This window comes from Papaver somniferum, chromosome 1 (genome assembly GCF_003573695.1).
Source record: "Papaver somniferum cultivar HN1 chromosome 1, ASM357369v1, whole genome shotgun sequence".
Classification (NCBI taxonomy): Eukaryota; Viridiplantae; Streptophyta; class Magnoliopsida; order Ranunculales; family Papaveraceae; genus Papaver; species Papaver somniferum.
Window position 1 is genome coordinate 39,674,915 of NC_039358.1, and position 10,050 is coordinate 39,684,964.

Genomic DNA, 10,050 nt, shown 5'->3' on the forward strand with positions numbered 1-10,050 from the left:
AACAATCCAAAAGTGACGACAAAATCAGTTGCATTATTAGCCAGACAGAAAACTATTCAAAGTGAGAAAGTATACCTCGACGGAAGCTCAACAAGATTAAAAGCTCCATACTACTGAGATTTCATTCTTATCTTCATGATAACTACAAAAAAACAGTCGGAGAGATTAGTTCACATACCAATATTGACAGCACCTACAAGATATACATGAAAATTAAAGTAAAAAATAAAAATCAAACCATACTTCTAAGATCTTCCATCAGTCTCCATATTAACCATCTGTTTGTCGCAAAGACACTTTCTTTGAGTTGCCACTTGGCCTCATAAAATATAGGCGCAACTCTATGACCAAAAGCAACTTGAACCTGTGATGTTGCATACCAAACTCAAAGATTAGAAAAGCTATATTGATTGCATACATGTCTTTCCTTGGAAGAAATAAAAGAACTAAGTTTAAAAATCAATAAAATCCTACAAGGGACTACCAGTTCAAAAACTACCTCCATTGCAACAACCATTTTCTCACTTTCCCCTTCAACAGGATCATTGACATCCTAACCTATTCAACAACACACCATACATTTAGACCATTCACAAGGCTAACATTATACAAACAAGCTCAGTAAAAAATACACATTTACACCCAGATTATAGGTACAAGTAAGGGTAAAGTGGTCATTTTCATAGTCTGTAATATTTACTTTAGTTATTTTTGATAAGGATAGTTTGGTAATTTTCATAGTCTCCATGATATTTATTGCACTTATTTCCAGTAAGGGTAATATGGTCATTTTCGGTCTGTAATATTTACTTTACTTATTTTTGATAAGGGTAGTTTGATCATTTTCATATTGTCCATGATATTTATCGCATTTATTTCTAGTAAGGGTAATATTGTCATTTTCACAGTCTGTAGTGTTTATTTTACTTATTTCTAATAAGGGCATTCTGGTCATTTTCATAGTCTCCAGAATATTTATTATACTTATTTCCAGTAAGGGTAAAATAGTCATTTTTATAGTATGTAATATTTACTTTACTTATTTCTTATAAGGGTAGTTTGGTCATTTCTTAGTCTCGATGATATTTATTGCACTTATTTCTTGTAAGGGTAATATATTCATTTTCTAGTCTCCATGATATTTTTGCATTTATTTTTAGTAAGGGTAATATGGTCATTTTCACAGTAAGGGTAATATGGTCGTTTTCAAAATGTGTAATATTTTCTTTACTTATTTCCCATAAAGGTAGTTTGGTCATTTTCACAGTCTCCATAATATTTATTGCACTTATTTCTAGTAAGGGTAAAATGGTCATTTTCACAGTCGGTAATATTTTTCTTACTTATTTCTTATAAGGGTTGTATGGTTATTTTCACAGTCTGTAATATTTATTTTACTTATTTCCGATAAGGGTAGGCTGGTCATTACAGTTTCCATAATATTTATTGCACTAATTTTCATTAAGGGTAATATGGTCATTTTCACAGTCTGTAATATTTACTTCACTTATTTTTGATAAGGGTAGTCTGATCATTTTCACAGTCTCCATAATATTTTGTTGCACTTTTTTCCATTAAGGGAAATATGGTCATTTTAACAGTCTGTAATATTTGCTTTACTTATTTCCGATAAGGGTAGTCGGGTCATATTCACAATTTTCAGAATTTTTATTGCACTTATTCTGATAAGGGTATTCTGGTAATTTTCACTGTCTTCGGAAGAAGTAGATATGTCAAAGTCAAATTTCTACAAAGTCATGACTTGTTGACTTGGTCTTAATCCTGTTTTCTAATATTAAGAAAATTAAAAAGAAAAAGAAAAATGTATTTTGATTTATAGAGATGAAATATAATTGTTAGTTTGTACAAATGTGAAAAAATTAGTGACAAGTAAAATTTAAAGTTTTATAATTTTGGGGTTGTTTTAGATGTGGTGTAATATTTGGTTGGAATCATCACTTTGAATTATAATTGTGATTGTCCGTAAAATTGTCAACAAATATTATTGTGACTAATAAAAGAATTTAATATTCCTATTATCACGAATGCAAAATTTAATAACAATTATAACTGTTACAGGACTTATCACAGTTGTATCTGTGACTGAAAAATAAATTGTGACAGGTTGCACTGTTACAAAATCTTAGTTTTGGTGTATTCTGATGAGCTATACCAACACGTTTTATACCTCTATCCTAGAGGCTCTAGGCGTGGATTTGGTATCACTCGTGTTCAATCCATTAAAATGACGGATATTAGATATGCATCACGTTCAGACCATTATCTAACGGGTAAAGTACTCACAGATAAACTGGATAGATAAGAATGGACCGAAGAAACTCAAAACATAATTAAAAAGATTTGTAACCATGCATACGAAATCCATAGTACTTTGTCCGGTTATTCGTCTAGCTTCTAAATGTAAGTATTTTGTTCACTCTCTAGCTTACTCTTCATCTATTAGTATAACACCAAAACTACCCTTTGGGTTGGGTGTCCAACCGGTATAACACCAAAACTACCCTGTGGATTTGGCGTCCAGCGGATGAGTGATATATCACTTGAATCCAACCTAAAAAACAACTGATTTCAAAAATTAACCCCACTCATTCTACCGAGAAACGGATTGGATATCCACCGACTAAAATACGGATCGGTATGGATAAAATCCGTATTTTTCCTCACTCCACCTTTAAAGTTTAAGAAACCTGTTTTGAGGCATACTGAATTTTTTTGAGGCATACTTATTTATTATCCCATCTAGGGTGGTTTTATAAGGGGTGTCTAAAGGTAATGCAATTACCTATATATCCTTAAACAATCTAATTATTAGAGTTCCCTTATCCTCAAAAACCTAAAATCAAAAATCAAAATAACCTTTAAACTTAAACATCTTGGACTCCAATTCAATCAATCAAAGGAAACACAAATCGAAGTGAGTGATGTTGGAGTGCGAAATCCAAATCTCAATTGCTCTTAGATGTATTTTAGAATGTATTAGTAACAAACTCATCTTGTTTTTGATTGATTTTATTTTGTTTGATCGATAAAATATGATTTCAAAGATGAAATTAGGGTTTTCAGAAGATCAGTTCGGCTGATCTTGGAATCTCAATTTTGAGCCGAACCTAGTATATGATTTAGAGAAATACTATGTCCGGCTAATGCGATTTTGCTAGATTTTTTCCGAATCAACCGAACCTAAATTCGTCAGTTAGAGAGTGAAGTTCGGCTGATAACTTGTCAGTCGAACCTCTGTTTTTTGAAAATACACCTGAGTTCGGCTAACAACGATTTTGTTCGAATCAACCGAACCTAAATTCGTGAGTTACAGTGTAAATTTCGGCTGATAACTTGTCAGCCGAACCTCTGTGTTTCGAAAATATGCTTGTCAGCCGAACCTAGGTATATTTTCCAAAAACAGAGGTTCGGCTGACAAGTTATCAGCCGAACCGTTCATCTGGTCAGTAGATCTGGTTTTAAAAATCCAATTTTTTGACATATTCAACTTATAAAAAGGACATTAAACCTTGTATAGAAGTCTACCTCTGATTTGAATCACATATTTTGGTCACTTCTAATCACTAAAATCTTAAAACCCAAGTTTTTTTTCACTTCTTCTCCCTCCCAAAAATCCCAACTCTCTCACATAAGTTTTAATAATTTAACTTTTAATGAATTCTTAAAATTCCTAATTAATCAAACTTAATCATAATCATTAAAACTAATTATATAAGGGTAGTTATGTCATTATCAAAAAGAATGGATAAGAGGTGATGTTGTTTTTTATTTAGTGACCCTATTTTGACATTATTTAGTATGCCTCAAAAAAAAAGGAAAATTTCTTGTTTGGTCCTAAGCCCATAAGGTTATTTATAGTAGGGTCCAACCAGAATTTTCTTTTATCTGAAGGTCCACAATTAATTAAAACATGAAAATGACCACAATACCCTGACTACCAAACGTGTGTGTCTACATGCTCATTATATCGAGTACATATCTGCTACACAGTTTATGAAATTCGAGTACATATCCGCTACACTGCTTACATAATTTGAGTACATATCTGCTACACTGCTTACAGGTTAAAAAAAAACAGGATCTCTCTAGTACTCAACTCCCATTGGATCACTTCCTCCAAAAAGCGCCAACACTCTTAACATCAGACATAATGAACCTGTAAATGTGACCAAAATGTAACAATTAAAACACAACAACAATCCATATATGAATAACAAAACAAAAATGAATAGTACAAGTAATATGACAACATCAAGATTAATACTACCTAACTATGGTTCAGTTTTATTTCGGTATTCCATATATGTGTTGACAAAATCATAAGAATTAACTGACTAAAATCTATGTATAAAACAGATTCAAAGAGCAACTTTTTCAGTATTCAATATATGTATTGTTAATTCACTGTCTAAAACAACTCCATGAAGGAAAATAACTAAATCGAGAATCTTATTTCAGCATCGCATATATGTACTTATGGATGAAACAACAACAAGTGATAAAACTAAGAATAAAACATAATCAAAAAGCAGTTTGTATCAGTATGCCACATATGTACTGCTGATTCATGAACTAAAAAACAACTGCATGGAATGAATATATAAAAAAACAAAATCGAAAGAGTATTATTTCAGTATGGAAGATATGTACTTATGGATCAAACAACAACAAGTGATAAAACTAAGAATAAAACATAATCAAAAGTAGTTTGTATTAGTATGCGACATATGTACTGCTAAATAATACCCCTGAAACAGTAAACAAGCATGATTTTCTTAGAAAATAAAGAACGAAAATAACAAGAAAATCAAATTGAGAGTTCAAATAAGCTAAAAACATCATAATCTAATCAAAAAATCGAATAATTACGATTAAGATTCATACAAACAGTACCTCATATACGTATTGATGGTTAATACACAAGCAAAACATAAAGATGCATAGTAAACACAGAAAATCAGTACGTCATATACGTACTGATGGTTAATACACAAAACCAAACAGAAACAAAACCAAAAGCCAACAAAATGAAACTAAAATATCAGATCTCCAAATGAAACGAACGTAAAACATGATTTTATAACTAGATCTGGACTATTTTCATCAAAAACCACCAGTACATCATATACGTACTGATGATTAATACACAAAAGCAAACTAAAAACAAACCAAAGACCAACAAAATGAAACTAAAAAATCAGATCTACTAATGAAATGAACCTAAAACATGATTATGTATCTAGATCTGAAGTATTTTTATAAAAATTGAAGTAAAAAAATTAACGAATCAAGAATAAAGATCGTAAACACACAAAAAAACGAGTTCAATTCCTATTTCCGTAACCCAAAAATCTTAAGTCTTAATTTCTCTCCAAGGAATCAAGAGATATATGTACTGCTGAATCATACAAATTAAGTGATGAATCCATGAGTAAAACAAAATCAAAGCCGATCTAAAACACTAATAAATTAATAAAAAACTGTAAATCATCAAAATCAGTTGGTAATACATCTATAACGATTACCAAAAAGTGATGAAAATATAACTAAATAACAAAATTGATTCAGCAGTTTTCAGTACGACATATATGTACTGTTGAATCATACAAATTAAGTGATGAATCCATGAGTAAAACAAAACCAAAGCCGATCTAAAACACTAATAAATTAATAAAAAATTGTAAATCATCAAAATCAGTTGGGAATACATCTATAACGATTACCAAAAAGGAAAAAAAATATAAAACATCATGAAAATCGATTTGATCCTCATGATTCGGTCGAAAAAACAAATAAAAAAAAAACTAAAAAGAATCAAATAAGATGATTAGAAAACATACCTGGAACAAACAATCTTCAAAAACCATCTCGAGATTTCGAAGCTGCATCGAGAGGAAAGAGAGAAAAAAATGGATCTGAAAAAATGAGCTCGAGTAGAAATATGAAACTGATTACAAACCTCATAGAGAAGAGGTATCTCGGTGATTTTAAAAATGCACAGAAAAGGTCCCGCACGTGTATGGACCAGGGACTAAAAATTTGGGTCCAATTTTATTGTTTTCTTTTTATTATGGACCTCTAGTTACTGGGCTTTAGTGGGTGGACCTGCCACTAACTAAGAACACCATAATAGTACCTATAGGTAATTCCTACAAAAAAAAAAAAAAAAAAAAATTCAGTACTTTAAAAGGCTAACCCTAATGTGGAACCGTTGAAATTTTGAACGGTGACCAAAACCCCATATTTACAGTTTACAATGCCCGTGCCCACGCTCACCCTCCAAAATGCTGGAACCGGAGCAGTCCCCCACCTAAAAGCTAAAATTTAAGGGCACTGTTTTCTCCGCCTCCCAACTTATTTCTCCTCCAACCTCAACAACTCTAATAATGGTATATCATCCTCCTCCATTTTGATTAGCATCAACTTTGAATATTGAATTTGGTTTGGTTACTGCAGAAAAATCAAATTTCTTAATTAACCCTAGATTGATAGAAATTATGTATGAGTTATTATGAAAGAAAATCTTGAGAAGAATTCCTTATGGATTAAACTAATCTAGAGTGATTCTGACCCTTTTTGTTTTTCTGACTTTGTCCAGGTTAAACATGTTTCACTACTTACTAGAGATTTCTTCTGGGATCCATTTAAAAATAAATAGCAAAACTCAATTGAACTACTATTGCATCAGGTAAGCAAACAACAACTCCAGATTTATCTTTAAGATGGGTTGGTAGATTTGTACTGCGACTTGTTTTTTGCTTTTTTTTTTTGTCTATCTTTGCATCATTTCAGATTATATGGATTATTTATCTAAGTTTCTCTCCTGTCATTGAAAATTTTAAAGATATTCTTCATGTTACTTTTGTATTGCATCTAAAATTAAATCTTTACAGGAAATGAGAACACCCCACTTCAAAATGTGATTTACCAGACGGTCCAGACCAGTAAGATTGTGAATCCTACCAGCCACATAATGAACTCATTACAATCGCAAACAAGCATAAGTATAAGTAACCGTGTCCTCCAATAATCGGTTAAAGAAGTGCAGACGAACAAACTCCAGAAAGTGAAAGGGAAAGAACATTCCATGACCCAAGAAGGTTAGTAATGCTCTTAAAATGCTTCCTTGAGTCTAGCTTATTATAAGGCATCCGCATTTATCAGTTAATGTTAATTATTTTTTCCCTTTATTTCCAATTTGCTTTGTTGCAAACCTGAAGGCTCCCGTGCTTTCGAGTTCTTTGTTGCAAACATGATCTTTGCATCATTCTGCAGATTATTACAAAATGCTAGAGACATCACTTGAAAGTTCATACAAGAATCAAGATACCCAGTTTTTATCTATCACATGTGCCAGGATTTGCTAAATTTGCTCTGCTCTTTCTCGCAAATAAATATCTTGTCTTTCTGCGGTGATTTATGCTAAGCACAGTTAATTATTTGTACGCACTGATGATTAATGCGAGCATGGTAGTATTACTATTACTTCGTTCCTTTGAGTCCGCCATTTTTGAGGCCTACATTGCATCTCGCCTCTCCCCTTTTCAGGCTTTGTATGACATGCATTTTGGTGGAATCAAACTGCCCTGTTGGTGCTTTGGAAAATTCTTCACTTTGGGTCTCTTGAAAGGGGAGATAATATGTACAGGAGAAATGCGGCCAGCATTATACTTTGAGGACAAAAAAGCTCTTAATCTCTATACTGGCAATGAGATCTGTAGGTTTTTTTGGCTTCGAGTATTACCTAGGCGCTATAAATGTGGAAGTATGTTTTGGCTCCTCGCTTATTGCTATTACAGTCTACATTTTTCAGGTAGGAATTCAACTTTCACCAATATTACAGTCTACATTTTGAAGAGGGTTTGTTTCCAGGTCATTCTACCAATATTTATGTCCTGCGGTTACTGGGGTAAAAGTTTATTGTCTAATCTGATTATCCATAATTTTCATATTTGTAAAGTATGTGCAACTCCTGGCAACTGTATAGCCTGGGGTTACTTTTGTATTTGTGCATTATGCTTTCCTGTTTAGACCACTATATTTAACTGTCTCTATGAACTATGAATGTCAAAGAGGTTTAAGTATGCAATCTTCATCCCACTGTTTATACACTTTATGCCGAAGATGTGCATTGATACAATAAAGTGATACAATCGCTTTCGTTGTTGTTGACCAATCTTGGTTGTTTACATTTGCCCGTATCTTTTATTTCGTGCCAAGGGAACAATAAAAATTAATAATTGAAAATGTTAGCTAGATGTTGCTAGTACAAATAAATGGCTGATAAATCTTTGAAAATGATGTCAATTATTTAGGAATCAAAATTTTGTAAAAATTGGACAATGTACGAGGTTTTAGGCTTTAGCTTTTGGATCTTATTGTGACCAGAAAATAAATTATTTTGGTTATAAGTTATGACAAATGAGCACTGGCTCAGATATTGAACTAATTGTGAGCCGAACTTGAATTAAATCGTGTGCATTGATTTGATTTTGCTAAACTGTAGTTTAATTTTGTTGAATATTTTTCTAATTGTATCTCAGACCATCAATGAACATACCCTTTCCTCATTAATTTATTGCCTTAAAACTGGATTTCAGGGAAGTATGCTCATGCTGGGTGTTATCGTGATGGTCTTAATGTTTTCTATGGAACTAAAGGCTATGGAATCATATCAGGGGACTGGGATTTGTAAAAAAAGGTGAAGCTCATGGTGTTATCAGCTGTGTCTATCCTGGTAATCTATTGAGAAAGTAACTGAATAATAGGATTAAACTGCAATTTGATTTTCTGACATGGTATTAATGGGGAGACTTCTGAATGAATTGTGTTAAGTGTTGCATTACCATCAGCTTCAAATTTCAGGATACTAGCATGCAGGGATATCAATCTTTCGTTATCCTTAATCTTCATAGAAATTGGTTTGATTGGTGTTTTAGGATGAAGCAGGAGGAATTAGAGTATAACAGTTAAACTGTCTGGAGCTTAATCTTGCAAAAAAGAACCCTTCCCACAGCAGGAAATTTGGTAAGTCATGCTTCTGTTTCTTCTTTCTTGGTACTTCAAAACTGCAATGGAACTGTATGAGACATTGACATGAATGCATTATAACGATTTACTTTATATCGAATCACTTAATGTGGTGGTAGCGGACACATTTGTACACCATGGGCCATATTAGCTTATTCAAAGTTTGTTATTCGTATGAATTTTGAATAGATCTTTCCTACATGGTTGCGAGCACCAAAATTCAGTTAAAAAATGTGAGCGAAGAACTATAGCAGTTCAGTGGACTTCCTGTTAAGAAATTAGAACAAATAAATTTAGCTGTTTAGAACGGGTATGCTAATATTGGTGTACTAAACAGTCGTTTTGCTTTTGCTGAAACTGATAGGTTCCCTCTTTAACTACAAAATCTTCCTGACTTCACAATCACATCTGTCGGGTATACTTTGAACTGGCAAATAAAAATTAAAATTGTTAAAAGTATTGCTTTAATCCCATTTGTATTGTTTTCTCTGTACTATGATGAAGCGTTTCCCTTCAGGGTGGGTTGACGTTCAATTGTTACTTTATTTAGCACAGGTTTGTTGTAAAATTAGAAGGTTGTTATACCTCTCAATAATTATCTGATTAATTAATCATCATGCATATATTTATCAGGACTCGAGGCATATGAAGATCCGTCCTTGGTAAGATGAAGATGATGAACCAAGTCATGCTCTTTAGTTTAAAACTGATTAAAGTAGTAGCGCAAATCAGCAAAGTGAAGATATGTGTTGTACTCCTATAGCATCCCTTTGGCTGTCTTAGCTCAACAGGTAGAGCGCATGGCTTTTAGTCATGAGGTTGTGGGTTCAACTCCCACAGACAGTGACTGAATAAATGCTACAATGTTGGTATTTCTGAGAACGTGCTCAGGCTGCTAGGTTCATGTAAGGTAGGTGATTCTCCATTAAAACTTCTGAAACAGAACCATTAATATACGCAGAATTTTAAGATCATAATTGCAGGTTGTCTAAAACCCAT

At 32.7% G+C, this 10,050-nt stretch overlaps 2 long non-coding RNA genes and 1 other non-coding gene across 4 annotated transcripts; all 3 read left to right on the top strand.

Annotated features, from left to right (window-relative positions):
• Window positions 1–6,354: 6,354 nt before the first annotated feature.
• On the top strand, window positions 6,355–7,114 carry LOC113327984. The gene is made up of 3 exons (XR_003349258.1): window positions 6,355–6,410; window positions 6,620–6,709; window positions 6,915–7,114. It is a non-coding gene; the product is annotated as an uncharacterized LOC113327984 (long non-coding RNA).
• A 462-nt stretch (window positions 7,115–7,576) lies between these two features.
• LOC113327975 lies at window positions 7,577–10,006 on the top strand. 2 transcript variants are annotated; one of them, XR_003349256.1, is made up of 5 exons: window positions 7,577–7,738; window positions 7,835–7,930; window positions 8,622–8,758; window positions 8,961–9,048; window positions 9,685–10,006. It is a non-coding gene; the product is annotated as an uncharacterized LOC113327975 (long non-coding RNA). The 2 variants fall into 2 exon arrangements; XR_003349257.1 differs by having other exon boundaries at window positions 8,622–8,722.
• On the top strand, window positions 9,825–9,897 carry TRNAK-UUU. The gene has a single exon. It is a non-coding gene; the product is annotated as a tRNA-Lys (tRNA).
• Window positions 10,007–10,050: the final 44 nt, after the last annotated feature.